This window comes from Lissotriton helveticus, chromosome 2_1, assembly GCF_964261635.1.
Source record: "Lissotriton helveticus chromosome 2_1, aLisHel1.1, whole genome shotgun sequence".
NCBI lineage: Eukaryota > Metazoa > Chordata > Amphibia > Caudata > Salamandridae > Lissotriton > Lissotriton helveticus.
In genome coordinates, this window is record NC_136059.1 from 1456164227 (window position 1) to 1456179418 (window position 15192).

Here is a 15192-nt window from a genome sequence, read left to right on the forward strand (position 1 = left end):
AGTAACATCACCAGTAACATCGCCAGTATCGATACAATCAGTAGCCGGGGGGTCCTCTACAATGGTAGCCTCCACCCCTTTAATGTTCACCTCCGTCATTTTCTCCTTACCGGTCTTAATGAACAGGTCTGCAATTGAAGCCGTTACAGAGCGAGTTTTAACGACGATCTGCTGTTTTTTCCATGAATTTTCAGTCGGTGTAGTTTGGGCGCCGAGTGTCTCAAGGGCTCCCTCATCCCGTTGATTTTTCCTCTTCCCCGCGGTGGTTTTCAAAGCCGGATTATTTTTGGGGGCCATCTCCTCCTTCAATGCCTGGCGCCGGAGACCCAGACCTATCGACTCTCCCTCGAATCGGCTCCTGCTCGGCCGCTCTGCTCTAGGACCCGGCTGCGGAAAATGTACTAGCTGCAGTGGTCTCCAACCAGAGCCCCGCCCTCCTGCGGCTCCTCTGCGTTTTCGATCGGATGAAAGAACGGCTAGCGTGGACGCCAGCTCACTAAGCAATTGCCTCGCCGATCCGCGACAGGACAAAGTTGTCAACATTTCAGACGTTTCAATTGTAGCAGGTATTTCTCCTTCACATAAATCTACAGTTCCATTAGTTCCATTAGGCACTTTATATCACAGGCTCTCACTGCTCCCTCGTTTCAGCAGCCGTTACGCTGCCGCCATCTTGCCTCACCCTGCTGCTTTGTATAGATCTCTTTGAACATTTTATTTAAATAACTAATATTGATATCAACTCTTCCTCAACTTGGTTGATGGACCAATTAGTTGAGAAGTTTATGGTAATGATAAGACATTAACTCACTAAACATCTGTAAAAATTAACCACATACTCTCTGTAAGGTTAATAAGTGAATTTTATCTCAGAACTCAAAGAAAATGCTCATATACATCAGGTGACAATATCAAACATCGAGGCTCACGATCAGAGAAATAATGCAATTTCACATAGACTCATAGTTGCAATGACATTATGCGAATGAAGGAGTGGATAGAGTAAGAGACATAAGGGATCAGCAGAATGATTAAGCCACACAGTATAACACCTAACAGAGGGATAGATGAAGAGACAACAGGTTCATCTAAAAATAATACATTCAATATATTGTTGACGAAATGGATAAGTGGAGAGACAAAAGAGTCAAAGATAAGTACATTAATGCTGAGATCATCATAGGCCTAATACAAACCTATCTGTCTGCAGGAAAACCACACCCTGGACCCAGGAGATGATGGAGGTTCCCCAAAAGGTGATTAGGAAACCCAAAGATTCGGTCCGGAATAGGACAAGATAGAAACAGCTAGGCCTTTCTGCTCAAAGCCAACGGACAGCGATGTATCTCCCCTCTTCTCTCCTGCCAGCCTAATTTTTAAACCACACCCCAATTATTGTCTAAAACCTACTTGTCCGTCCCACATTAGTTGCAAAATTTCATGAAGCTTAACAAGTGATTAGTTGATTTTGGGGTGGGGGGTGGGATGTCCCACCACTGTGACTTCACTTGCATTTTGACTATACTATTGTTCCCCTTCCTTTCCCATAGTCTAACTCTCAGTTATTTCACATAAAATTTACTAAAGTTACAATTAAACATTCCTTATTCAAAATAAATAGCATCCACGAAAGTTGTCACCTTTCACACGGTCGATCACAGCCCTTGGAAGGCATTCAGCATTACGACCTGCAACTCTTAGGCATCTTCTGCTGTGTTCAGTGCTGCTGGCTGCTTTGTCATGACGGTCTCGCTCCCATTCCGAGCCCTCCCTTTACATTGACATTGGTCAAATTAAGAGAAAATGGGTTCTCATCCAATCCACTAAAACAAATGAAATACAGACATTCATTAATCATATGACACAGCAACTCTCACTGTTTTCCACCCACGAGTGTGTTATTCCCAATTAGTGTTACCTAGCATAAGCATCGGGACAAAAGCGACATTATTTATTATTTTAAAGCATGATGCAACATGCAACTACTAATACACCATGCGGCCTATTCGTGCAGTATTTCTCGTCTCAATTTAAAGCACACTGCAAATACAGTTTTAGTTCTTTCATATATTAATTCTCATTAGTGCATACATGTGCAAAGCAAATTCCCTCATGTTTATGTGTGGTGCACATTAGTTCACTATTTCTACTTACTGTTAGTACATATCATGAGGGTACTCGATCTGAGCAGGTTTCAATTTTGCGAAACACTACTCCATCAAACGGGATGAGATTCAAGCAGATGCATCTTCAGGGGGTCGTTCTGATCAGAACTATTTTGATGCCCCCCAGGGAAGGCAGTATTATCATGATGATTATAATATGGATGAAGCTGCAGGGATGTCCTATGGCTAGGACAGCCAGGGATAGTGAAAGGGACCGGTTCAACTTCCTGTAGATCAGCCTGGTCCTTATGTCACAGCAGATTTGCATGGTTCGGCACAGACATTTTTGGTGGATACAAGTGTACTGAATAGCTCTGATTTCTCATTCCCTGGTCCGCTGGGCGGTCCTGTCTGGATGTAATTATGTTTCAGTAGGTTTTTCAGATGTATCGGTTGTGAGCCCCATTTGCAACCCTCTTGCTTTGACTGTTAGTCCTTTTACTGTGGACTCTCCATTTTTGTTAACAACGTATTGTGGGGAAAATTTATTAGGATGGGATTTGTTGAAAAAGTTACATGCTACCATTTATTGTTCCCTGGATGGTGTTTACTTGACTCTTGGACCTAATGTAGTTAGTGCAAAAACAGTTTTTCGCAAAGGATGCGCAGCTTCCTGTTGAGTTTAAGAATGTGCCGTCCTCATTGTGGGCCACGGGGGATACAGATGTGGGGTTGTTGCAGATAACACCAGTTTCTATGAAGGTCAAAGATAACGCTGTGCTCCCTCGTATTCCCCAGTATAAAATATACCAAGCAGGGGAGCAGGCTTTGATGCAGATTATACAGGACCTGACCAAATATGGAGTGGTTGAAGAGACAGTAGTGAATGTATGCAATAGCCCCATTCTCTCTATTCTTAAGAAGGCACCTTTGGATTCCCCTGATGAACATCCTGATGTTTATCGTTTTGTGATTGATATCCGGGAAATGAATAAGATAGTGGTTCCTCAGTTTCCGTTGGTACCAGATATTAGTGCCCTTTGACGATGATTCCTTCTACTGCTAAATTCTTTTCTGTGATTGATGTTAAAATGCTGTCTTTAGTAACCCTATTCATCCAGACAGATAGTGTCTGTTTGGATTCGCTTTGGATGGTAGAAGTTTCCAATTCTGTCCGGGTCCTCAGGGATATACAGAAAGTCCCAGTATTTATAGTCAAACTTTGAAAAGTCAATTGTACTCTCTCTCTCTTCCTGCAGGTAATGTATTATTGCAGTACGTGGATGATATTTTGATAGCCTCCGATACCAGAGAGGGATGCCACGGTACGATTGTTAAAGCATTTGGTGAAAAAAGAACATACAGTGTCTCTTTCCAAATTCCAATATTGTCAACAGCAGGTCACCTATTTAGGTCACCTGCTGTCGAAGGAGGCTCGGAGGCTAACACCTGAACGAGTTGATGCCATTGTTAAGTTGCCGGTCCCTGTAACTCAGAGGGATGTGCTTGCTTTCATAGGCATCACCTCACATTGTTGACACTGAATACCCACCTACTCTCTATTAATACAGCCCCTGCTTCGCCTAAGAACTAAAGATGTGCATGAACCTTTGCCCTGGATGCATGAATGTCAGCATGCTTTTGAGCAATTAAAAATTGCGCTTTGCTCTGCACCTGTGCTTGGGCCGCCGGATTATAAGAAGCCTTTCATGCTGTATGTATACGAAACGGCTGGGTGAGCGCTTTTGGTGTTAACACAAGCCTTTGGAGGTGAGCAGAGGCTGTGTGCTTATTGTTCCTCTTCGCTTAACCCTGTCACCAGAGCCCTCCAAAGTTGTTTAAGAGCCACCGCGGCTGTGGCGGTCTCTATACGACAGTCGGCATGGCTCATCCTCAATCATGATCTCACAGTAATAGTACCTCATGCTGTGGATGTACTTTTAAACAAGACAAAGACACAGCACCTCACCAGTGCTAGTGCTCGTCTGACCAGTTATGAATTAATGTTATTTGTACCTCATATTACTATCAAACGATGTACCATTCTGAACCCAGCCACGTTACTACCCCTCCCTTTGGGGGATGAGGACAAAGATGTCCATGATTGTCTGTTTCGGACCGAGGAGGAGGCGAAGGGATGGGTAGACATGACTTATGTTCCCTTATCTGACCCGCAAAGGACAACTACATGTCAATGATTCTTGTTTCAAACTGTCAGATGGTACCACTACAGTGGCGTATGCCATTTGTACGCTGCACACTGCAGTTGAGACCTTACGTATTCCTCACCAATCTGCTCAAGCTGCTGATAGCCCTTTTGCGAGGATGTGAATTGAGTGAGTGAGTGAGTGAGTTATTTATACTGACAGCCAGGATGCCTTTGGGGTGGCCCATCATTTTGGACGCCTCTGGACAGAGAGAGGATTCTTGACCTCACATGGTACCAAAATTCTGAATGGTCCGCTAATAGAAAGAGTTTTGACAGCCTTGACCCTTCCCAAACGATTGGCAATAGTGAAGTGTAGTGCTCATAAAGCAATCATTGATGTGGGAAGGGGAAACGATTTTGCAGACCAGATAGCAAAAGAGACAGCCAGGTTAAAAACGACAATGATGTTTGTGGCAGGACCTGCTAGATGGGTACCAGATGTTACCATGTTTGAAAATTCACTAGGGAGTGTTCGGGAAATACAGAGTGAAGCAACAATTGAGGAGCTGGCGGTGTGGCAGGAAAGTACAGGGAGTTTAGATGAGGAAGGGTGCTGGACTGATAAGTCCGAGAAGGAGAGATGAATGTTACCGGATGTATATGTATTTCCTGGAGTTACAATGGCACATCATCCAGCTCATATTAGCTCTAAGGGAATCTCTAGATTATTGGATCCTGTGTGGCAAAATTATAATATACCAAAGGTTGCTGTGTACCTAGTGAAACATTGCATGATTTGCATGAAGCACAATCCTGCAAAATGTACCCCTACACCTTCTGATAATTTTGTGTAACCTTCTCTCCCTTTCCAGGTACTCCAGATGGATTACATCGAGAGGCAGCAAGTTAGTAATTTGAAATATGTGTTAATGGTGGTTTGTGCATTTAGCAAATGGAATGAGGCTTATCCAATGAAAGAAAACACAGCCATGGCTACGGCGAAAGCTCTTATTAAAGATTTCTTCCCGCGCTATGGTTTGCCATGTTTGCTTTGGAGTAACAATGGAAGTCACTTCAACGCAAAAGTGATCCAATTGGTGTGCCAGGGTCTGCATATCATGCAAAAATGTCATGCAGCAAATCCTCTTCAGTCAGCAGGTTTATTTGAGAAGTAAAAAGGTACTCTCAAGCTAAAATTAGCCAAGATTAATGAAGATACTGGGCTACAATGGCCAGATACATTATCCCTTGTTCTATTGTCCACCAGAATGACAGCTCATTCTTGAACTGGATTATCACCATATGAAGTGGTCTTTGGCCGTCCGGCAAATGTGTGGGGCGTCTCTAGACCGAACAAGTTTTCTGAAATTGATTATCCTCTGTTAGTCGATTATTTATATGATCTCACTAACAGTATGCATTCTATTCACCAACAGATCCATGAGGCTTTGCCTCCAGCACCAGAGGGACCCGGGCATACCATTCAGCCTGGTGATTATATTCTTTTGAAAAATTTCCAGGTGGATGGGACCATATCTGGTCCTCATCACAACAAGGATGGCAGTGAGAGTGGACGACCAGAAGTATTGGATCCACACCTCTCACTGCCAGCGAGTGCTGCTTCCCCTCCCCTATGATCAATGGGTGAAAGAGGGGATAGGGGACCATGAAACTGAGAAGGTTCCATGTTTTGTTCCTTTTTCTGACACCCAGGTGACTTGGCCGCAGACGGAGGAAGAGAGCGAGGCAGTTTTGACAGCGGCAGTACCCCCTCACCTCCCTACCCCCCCCCTCCGGAATTAGGGCTGCACAGGTTTCTTTGTCATCTGATTCACAGGAGGCTAAGTCTCGGTCTCCATCACCCCCTGAATTTCAGATCCTTCTTCATGATGAGACAGTACCTGGAGTAAAAAGGTACAATGTGCGTCCTCTAAGGAAGGATAGTGCACCAAAAGAGGAGTGTAGTAGGGATGGACTTTGTGGATAAGATTAGAAAAAATGGCCCATGTTCTGCTTTTTTAATTAGATTAGGGATCAGAAGATTGGTGCACTGTCTGAGACGCAGGACAGGATAAGTTGAGGGTATCTTCCAAGGAGGGAGAGTGCCCTATCCTGAGAACAGTGAACATTTGCTGATGGGCTGCAACAGTGTTGCTTCACCGTGAAAGTGCTCAATAGCACCACCAAGGACTGAACAATAGAAGCCTGCCAGGGAGGCTTGTAATGGATCCTGATCTTCTCACAGCTTTTTTCTTTTTTGTGTCCTTTCCACCGTTGATTCCATTATATGACGTCGCTTTCTCTGTTGTTCTCATTTGTAATTCTAAAGAGTACCTTTTTGGTCGTCGCTGTGTAGAAGATGAACAGTTTTTTGTTGCCCTGCGACCGGGGCAGATGAGTTTTGAATTGTTGCTCAAGAAGAAAATGTTTTGGGCTGTAGTCATATCGTTGTTTTTTTCTGGTGGGAGGGCGCTGTTCTGGACATTGGAGTGTTCTGGAGTTACCTCATCATGTGTTTTATATCAGACAATTTCCCCAGATCGTAGTACAAGAACTATGCATTGCAATGTTTTCTTAAACACACAACGGAAATTCTTTGGGGATAAGACAGCTTGTTATCCCACTGATTCTGTTACAAGTTTATGGACTGCTTTACCATTATCATTGGTAAATTATACATATGTACGCCGTCCCCATTTCATAGAGGCAAAAGGTGAATTTGGCCCGGGATATCATGGACCTTGCTTATATTATAGAAAGCCGAGGGGGGCAGGGTACCCAGGCTGCATGCCCAAAGTGTATTGTGGTGATATGTACATTGGTAAAAAACATAACACCCTGAAAGTTTGGCACTCCCAGGATCTGACTGTCACTCAAGAAGCAGGTATTTACCCTATGTGTTACCCTGTGATGAATAGAACTGATGCTTATTTGTATCTCAATTGCTCTTGAGAAGTGGTGTACAATAACGTAATGCGTTTAGGGAGAAAGGATGACCCCAGTATGAAGGGGATGAATACTAGATATGCTCCATTAGATTATTAAGGTCCGCTCTATGCACATCCAGGTTTATACTTTTTATCAAATGGTACGTATTCTAATATTTACAATGGTACAGAGGACATGGCCATAGGAATGATTTTGCATCTTGGGGTGCCTTGCAAGAACAGTAAATTAAATATAGGATGGGTAAAAACAACATTGACTAAGGACTTTTGTGAGGGCGTTACTGATTTGAAAGTTAATAATTATAGTAATGGTATCACTTTTAGATATATCCTTTCCTCTATCATTACATTCGGTGACACAGCTATGGCCAGGGGTGAACTAGCTAGAGAGTATTTTGGGTGTAAGTTGCAAATGTTATCTAATTCTATGGTGGCAGCTTTACGGGACATCACCACTCAGCTGGAAAGTATGCCTGTATACTCCGAACAAACGAGATATGCAGTTAACTTTATTTTACCTAAGAATGATGGTGCATGCGCAACAATAGGAGAACAGTGTCTGATCGGTATCACAAATATGAAAAAGAACATAACTCAGCATATTCTAGATATCTTGAGAAATGTTAGAGAGAGGGAGAGCGGTAATTGGAGTTGGTCCTTATTTGGTGGTTGAGTTGGATTCTAGAAAAAAATATTTATTTCATTGTCTTTTTAATTTGTTGCAGTGTTTTGAATCAGTGCCTTCCCTTATGCTGCTCATATTGTGCTACTTATCTCACTCCCAAAAGGATTTCAGCTCATGATACCAACGTCAATATAATGCTCCAAAAAGAGTTTGACACTATCATGCAAATCAATGAGGGTGTCTTTGGTTCTACTACTTATCTTGCAGGTTCAACTCTAGATGTAACTTCTACTGCTAATGTTTAGTATCATTTTCTTCTTTACATTGGTTATGCATATATACATATTCGTACCTGACATATTATTGTTTGAATGACTATATTTCTCTCTTCACAGTCAGAATTGTAAAGACCCTCACCTGATAGCAAAAATAAAGATGTCCGTATTTAGAATATAATGCTAAAAGGAGGGTCTGTTAGAATTGAAATGTAACATCATTGACGATATTCATAAATCACTTGACTCTGACCAATGTTGCCTCCTCATTCTCCTCGACCTCTCGGCAGCATTCAATATGGTAGATCATAATCTTCTCCTCAGGGCGCTCCAAGAAAAGAGCCAGTCTTAGAGAAGCGGTTCTCCAATGGTTCTCCTCCTTCCTACACAATCGCACTCAAAAAATAAAAATAAAAACGTTTGCCTCTGACCTCCACCCAGTCAACAAGGGAGTACCTCATGGCTCAGTGCTATCCCCCCACTATTTAACATCTACATGGAACCTCTCACTAAACTACTCAAAACAACCAACATTTGTTTCCATCTCTATGCTGACGACACTCAGATATATCTGGAAACCACCTCCCTCAGAGACATTCAAAGACTCAATGAAGTACTGAGAGATGTTCAACACTGGCTGTCATGCAACCACCTCAAACTAAATCCTGACATGGCCGAGACTCTCCTCATTTAGAATTAAGAAGAAAACCCCTAAATTGCCGAATGGCTAAAGGCCCTCAATGTGCTCAAAGGGAAACTCACACTGGCAGACTCTGTCAGAATATTAGGCATCACTCTAGACCCGATACTGAGCATGACCGGTCACATCAAGAACTCTGCCAAGACCGCCTTCGCCAAAATTCTGAACAAGATAAAACCTTTCATTCCGCCAAATGACCTCAAACTGGCCACCCAAACCTTGTTACTGTCAAGACTTGACTATGGGAATGCAGTCCTCTCAGGAATACCAAAATCCCATCTGGCTCCCATCAAAACAACGCTGCATGCGGCAGCCAGAATGATCACCGGCATCAAGAAATTCAACCACATTTCCCCTGCACTCAGGGAACTCAAATGGCTTCCAGTCGAAATGCGGATCAGCTTCAGAACTGCCTGCCTCACGCATAAAGCCCTACATACCGACAAAACTGAATATCTGGCAAAAAAACTCAAAAAAGACGGTCAGGCCAGGAACCTCAGAAGCTCAAACTCCCTCCTACTCATCCCACCAAAAACTCGAAAACAAAAAAACGCGGATCGATCCTTCGCCGGAAGTGCTCCAAAAATCCGGAACTCTATCCCCCAACATATCAGAACCACTACCTCTTTTGTAAAATTCAAAAGCCAACTCAAAATACTATTCCTCAATCGCTCCCTAGGGAATCGATAGGACCTATCGGAACAAGAAAGCGGACAATCGGCACTGCTGCAACCCGGAGACTATGAAGGACTCCCCAGTTAAAGACTGCCCGTCACCGTCATCTTGTCGCTCCTTTGTCTTTTATTTTTTGTATTTTGTTATTCTATGCAATTTATCTGATGTAAAGCGCTCTGATACCCTAGGGTCTGGCTAGTGCTATATAAAACTTCTTAAATAAAAAAATAATAATAATAATATAAATAAAATTGCCATATTACTCATATTTTACCCAATAATATGTTAGCATTATATAGCTAAATCATGCTACACGCATACTGTATGTTTATGCCATTAGTAAATGCAGATGTTGCGTTTGTTAGGTTGACAACTGTGCCACCATTTTAGTTCTCGAGAACCCCATCTTGTATTATATTTGAAACTGTTACTTGCTCATTTACGAGAAAGGGTCCTTGGCAAGTTTTGTTTCTCCAATGTTGAAACTTGCTCATTCAGGCATGCCTTTTCGGTTACATAGAGGCATCCCACCTGCCTAGAGGTGAGGATAGGCCAGACGACCTTGGATAGTAGATAACTTGTTCCAGGCTGCGGAATGGAAACCTCTGTTCTGTACCCCCATTATATTACAACACCTACCAGTGTTTTCCCTTTATAGGCGGGTCTTTGTGAACTCCGCAACATACATAATGTAACTTTATGCTTGTTAGAGTCAGTCCCTCGTCAGCCAACATAGTAGGCTGGTCAGATTGGAATCCGCTGCAGTGTACTTTGTGAATAAACTAGTTTGCTTGTATTCTCTACTGCATCATCAACTCTTCATTAGTGGAAGGCTAAAGGAGGTTGCGAGTGACCCGGGTGGCCCTAATTGGGTCACTTCCTTCACAGGCTGTCTTGCAACCAATTTCTAAACAGGCCAAACCCTGCTTAACTTCTGAGATCCGACGACATCAGGTGCTTTCAGGGTGGTATGGCCGTAGGTATTAAAAGTACCAACTTTGGGGCTCTTAGCTTTTTTCATTCTTCTTCGTGCTGGCCATAGTTAGAGATACAAGCAACCCTGATTCACCTAAAGCAAAACAAAAAAAGAAAAAGCCTACAGCACCTGGTATTCCCAAGTGGTGTCTCATTCAGCTACTACTAACCAGTCACCGCCCTGCTTAACTAGTGAGATCAGATGAGATCAGGCGCTTTCATGGTGATGTGGCTGTTGACACGAAATGCACTGACTTTGTGGCTCTTAGCTTTTTTCATTCTTTTTCAGTGCTGGCCATAGTAAGCGAGACAAGCCACCCTTATTCACAAAAAGGAAAACAAAAAAAGCCTACAGCACCTGGTATTTCCAGGCAGCCTCCCATCCAAGTTCTAACTAGGCCTGACACTGCTTAACTTCTGAGATCTGAGGACATTACGTGGTTTAAGGGTGGTAGGCATTAAAAGCACCGACTTTGAGGCTTTTAGCTTTTTTCCTTCTTCTTCAGTGCTGGGATAGTAAATGAGAGAAGCCACCCTCATTCACCTAAAGCAGAAACAAACAAGAAAACAAAAAGCTTACATCACCTGGTATTCCTAAGCGGTCGCCCATTCAAGTACTAACCAGGCCCAAGCCCGCTTATCTTCTGAGATCATACAATATCAGGTACTTTCAGGGTGGTAAGGCCATTGGTGTGAAATGCAATGACTTTGTGGCTCTTATCTTTTTTCTTTCTTCTTCAGTGCAGGCCACAGTAAACGAGACAAGCCACCGTCATTCTCCTAAACCAAAACCGAAAAAAGCCTACAGCACTTGGTATTCCCAGATGGTCTCCCATCCAGGTTCTAACCAGGCCAAACCCTGCTTAACTTCTGAAATCAGATGAAATCAGGTGCTTTCGGGGTGGTATGACCATAGGGATGAAAAGCACTGACTTTGGCCTCTTAGCTCTTTTCATTCTTATTAAGTGCTCGCCATAGTAAGTGAAACAAGCCACCCTCTTTCACCTAAAGCAAAATACAATCCTACAGTACCTGGTATTCCCAGGCGGGGTCCCATCTAGGTGCTACCAGGGCAAACGATGCTTAACTTCTGAAATCAGACAAGATCAGATGCTTATAGCATGGTATGGCCGTAGCCATGAAAAGCAATGCCTTTGGGGCTCTTAGCTTTTTTCATTCTTCTTCAGTGCTGTCCATAGTAAGTGAGACAAGCCACCCTCATTCACCTAAAGCAAAACAAAAAAAACAAAAAAGCGTACAGCACCTGGTATTCCCAGGTGGTCTCCCATTCAGGTGCTAACCAGCCTAACCTTGCTTAACTTCTGAGATCAGACAACATCAGGTGCTTTTTTGGGTGGCATGACCATAGGTATGAAACGCACCACTTTGGGCTCTTAGCTTTATTCATTTTTCTTCAGTGCTCACAATAGTAAGCTAAACAAGCCACCCTCATTCACCTTATGAAACAACAAAATAAAAGCCTACAGCACCTGGCATTCCCAGCTGGTCTCCCAACAGATTCAAGACAGGCCCGACCCTGCTTAACTTGTGAGATCAGACAATTTCAGGTGCTCTTAGGGTGAAATGCAAATACTTTGTGGCTCAGATCTTTTTCATTCTTCTTCAGTGCTGGACATAGTAAGTGAGACAAGCCTCCCTCATTTACCTAAAGCAAAACAAAAAAACAAAAAAAAGTCAACAGCACCTGGTATTCCCAGGCGGTCTCACATCCAGGTGCTTTCAAGGCCCGACGCTGCTTAACTTCTGAGATCACACAAGATCAGATGCTTTCAGGGTTGTATGGCCATAGGGATGAAATACACTTACTTTAGGGCCCTTAGCTGTTTTCATTCTTCTTCAGTGCCGGCCATGGTAAGTGAGACAAGCCCCCCTCTTTTACCTAAGGAAATAAAAAAAACAATAAACGCGCAAGGTTTTCCCAGGTGGTTGCCCATCCAGGTAGTAACCAGGCCCGACCCTGCTTAACTTTTGAGATCAGATAAGGTCAGATGCTTTCAGGGAGGTATGGCCGTAGGCTTGAAAAGCACTAACTTTGGGGTTCTTAGCTTTTTTCAATCTTCATCAGTGCTGGCCATAGTAAGCGAGACAAGCCACCATCTTTCACTTAAGGATATAAAAAAAAGACAATAAGCCTACAGCGTCTGGTTTTCCCAGGCAGTCTCCCATCCAGGTACTAACCAGGCCCAACACATTTCCACTACTGAGATCAGATAAGATCAGGTGTTTTTAGGGCGGTATGGCCGTAAGCCTAAAATGAACTGACTTTGTGGTTCTTAGCTAGTTTCACTCTTCTTCAGTGCTGGCCATAGTAAGCGAGAAAAGCAACCCTCGTTCGGGTAAAGCAAAACAAAAATACTGCAGTACCTGGAATTGCCAAGCAGTCTCCCATCCTGGTTTTAACCAGGCCTGACTCTGGTTAACTTCTGAGATCAGGTGAGTTCAGGGTGGTATGGCCCTAGACATGAAAAGCACTGAATTTGGAGCTCTTAGATTTTTTCATTCTTCTTTAGTGCTTGCCATAGTAAGCGAGGCAAGCCACCCTCATTCACCTAAAGCAAAACAACCAAAAAACATAAATCCTACAGTACCTGGTATTCCCAGGCGGTCTCTCTTCCATGTAGTAACCAGGCCAGATGCTGATTAATTTATGAGATAAGACTGGTTCAGGTGCTTTCAGGGTTTTATGGTCATAGGCATGAAAAACACTGTCTTGCGGGGCTCTTAGCTTATTTCATACTTTTTCAATGGTGGGCATAGTAAGCAAAACAAGCCAACCTTATTCACTTAAATTTTAAAAAAAAGCCTTCAGCACTTGGTATTCCCAGGCGGAACCCCATCCAGGTACTAACCATACCCGACGCTGTTTAACTTCTGAGATCAGACAAGGTCAGGTGCTTTCAGGGTGGTATGGCCACAGGCATGAACTGCACTGACTTTAGGGCTCTTAGCTTTTGCCATTCTGCTTCAGTGCTGGCCATAGTAAGAGAGACAAGACAGCCTCATTCACCTAAATCAAAACAAAAATAAACAAAAAGCCTACATCTCCTGGTGTTCCCAGGCGTCTCCCATCGAGGTACTAACCAAGTCGAACTTGCTTCACTTTTGAGATTAGGTGCCTTCAAGGTGGTGTTGCAGTAGGTATGAAAAGCACTGACTTGGGATCTTAGCTTTTTTTATTCGCCTTCAGTGCTGGCTATAGTAAGCGAAACAAGCCATCCTCAGTCACCTATAGCAGAGCAAAAAAAAAAGACAAATCCTACAGTACCTAGTACCCCAGGGAGTCTCCCATACAGGTTCTAACCAGGCCTGACCCTGCTTAACTTCCTATATCACATGAGATCATGTGTTTTCAAGGTGGTAGGCCCATAGCCATGAAAACCGCTCACTTTAGTTATCTTAGCTGTTTTCGTTCTTCTTCAGTACTGGACACAGAAAGTGAGATAAGCCACACTCTTTCACCTAAAGCAAAAAAAAAGCCTACACCACCAGGTTTTCGCAGGAAGTGTCCCATTCAGGTTCTAGACTTGCCCAACCCTGCTTAACGGCTGAGATCAGATGCTTTCAGGGTGGTTTGGCCGTAGGTTCGAAAAGCACTGTCTTTGGACTGCTAGTTTTTTTCATTCTTCTTCAGTGCTGGCCATAGTAAGAGAGACAAGCCACCCTCATTCATCTAAAGCAAAACAAACAAAAAAAAGCACCAGGCTATGAAAAGCACTGACTTTAGTGCTCTTCACTCTTTCATTCCCATTCAGTCCTGCCCATAATAAGAGAGACAAGCCACCTTCATTCACCCAAAGCAAAACAAAAAAGAAACAAGCCTGCGTTTCCTGGTATTCCCAGGCCGTCACCCATAAATGTACTAAACAGGCCCTATGCTGCTTAACTTCTGAGATCAGGTGATGTCAGTGTGGTGTGGCCGTAGGTATGAATATTACTGACTTTGGGCTCTTAGCTTTTTTCATTCTTCTTTACTGCTGGCAATACTAAGCAAGACAAGCCATCTTCATTCACCTAAAGCAAAGCAAACAAAAAAACAAAAAGCCTACTGCACCTGGTATTCCAAAGCGGTTCCCCATTTAGTTACTAACTAGGCCCAACCGTGCTTAACTTTTTAGATCAGACGACATCAGGTGCTTTCAGGGTGGTATAGCCGGAGGTGTGAAAAGCACTGACTTTGGGCTCTTAGCTTTTTAGGTTTCGTAACCTGGCGAGGGGCGAAGCCACTCCCAGATCGAAATCTGTTGTTTCTAATAGTGAGGTTAGGACAGCCTCTGTTTCCAATTGGCTAGCTCCATAAATGGAGGCTAGCCATTGGGAGGCAGAGGCTGTCAATCGCGCTTTCTTTCGAAAACGCGATTCGGGGGCGTTTCTCGGGCTTTTTTTAAGCCCCGCCCCTTTGTCCCGGGCCGCGCTGTGATTGGCTGCCGGCCCGGGACACCCCCGTGACGTCATTCCCCGGGCCGCGCTGTGATTGGCTGGCCGGCCCGGGACCTGACTTGTATTTTTTAGGCAAGGGCTGGGCCACCGGAAACAGATCGAGGGCCCGAGCTACTTTGGTGGGTGTGTTGTCATTTCCACGTTCCCTATTACGTCCCACGTGGGCCTCCTTCCATTTTATTTTGTGAGGAACATGGCGCATGTCATTTAATATTGAGGTGTTTTGAGCTGCCCCAGACACTCGCTGCTAGAGTTTCTGCTAATTGAAAAACACACAAAAAT

At 43.7% G+C, this 15192-nt stretch overlaps 1 long non-coding RNA gene and 4 pseudogenes across 1 annotated transcript in view; all 5 read right to left on the reverse strand.

The window, feature by feature from the left end:
* LOC144819795 (uncharacterized) overlaps positions 1-15192 on the reverse strand; it is a 139856-nt gene that overhangs the window by 72804 nt on the left and 51860 nt on the right. Inside the window, exon 2 of the long non-coding RNA XR_013607569.1 lies at positions 1641-1823. This is a non-coding gene — a long non-coding RNA (uncharacterized LOC144819795). The remainder of the gene's footprint in view (positions 1-1640; positions 1824-15192) is intronic.
* LOC144820903 (5S ribosomal RNA) lies at positions 11026-11144 on the reverse strand (annotated as a pseudogene).
* Positions 11252-11370, reverse strand: LOC144820527 (5S ribosomal RNA; annotated as a pseudogene).
* LOC144820713 (5S ribosomal RNA) lies at positions 12603-12721 on the reverse strand (annotated as a pseudogene).
* LOC144820633 (5S ribosomal RNA) lies at positions 13274-13392 on the reverse strand (annotated as a pseudogene).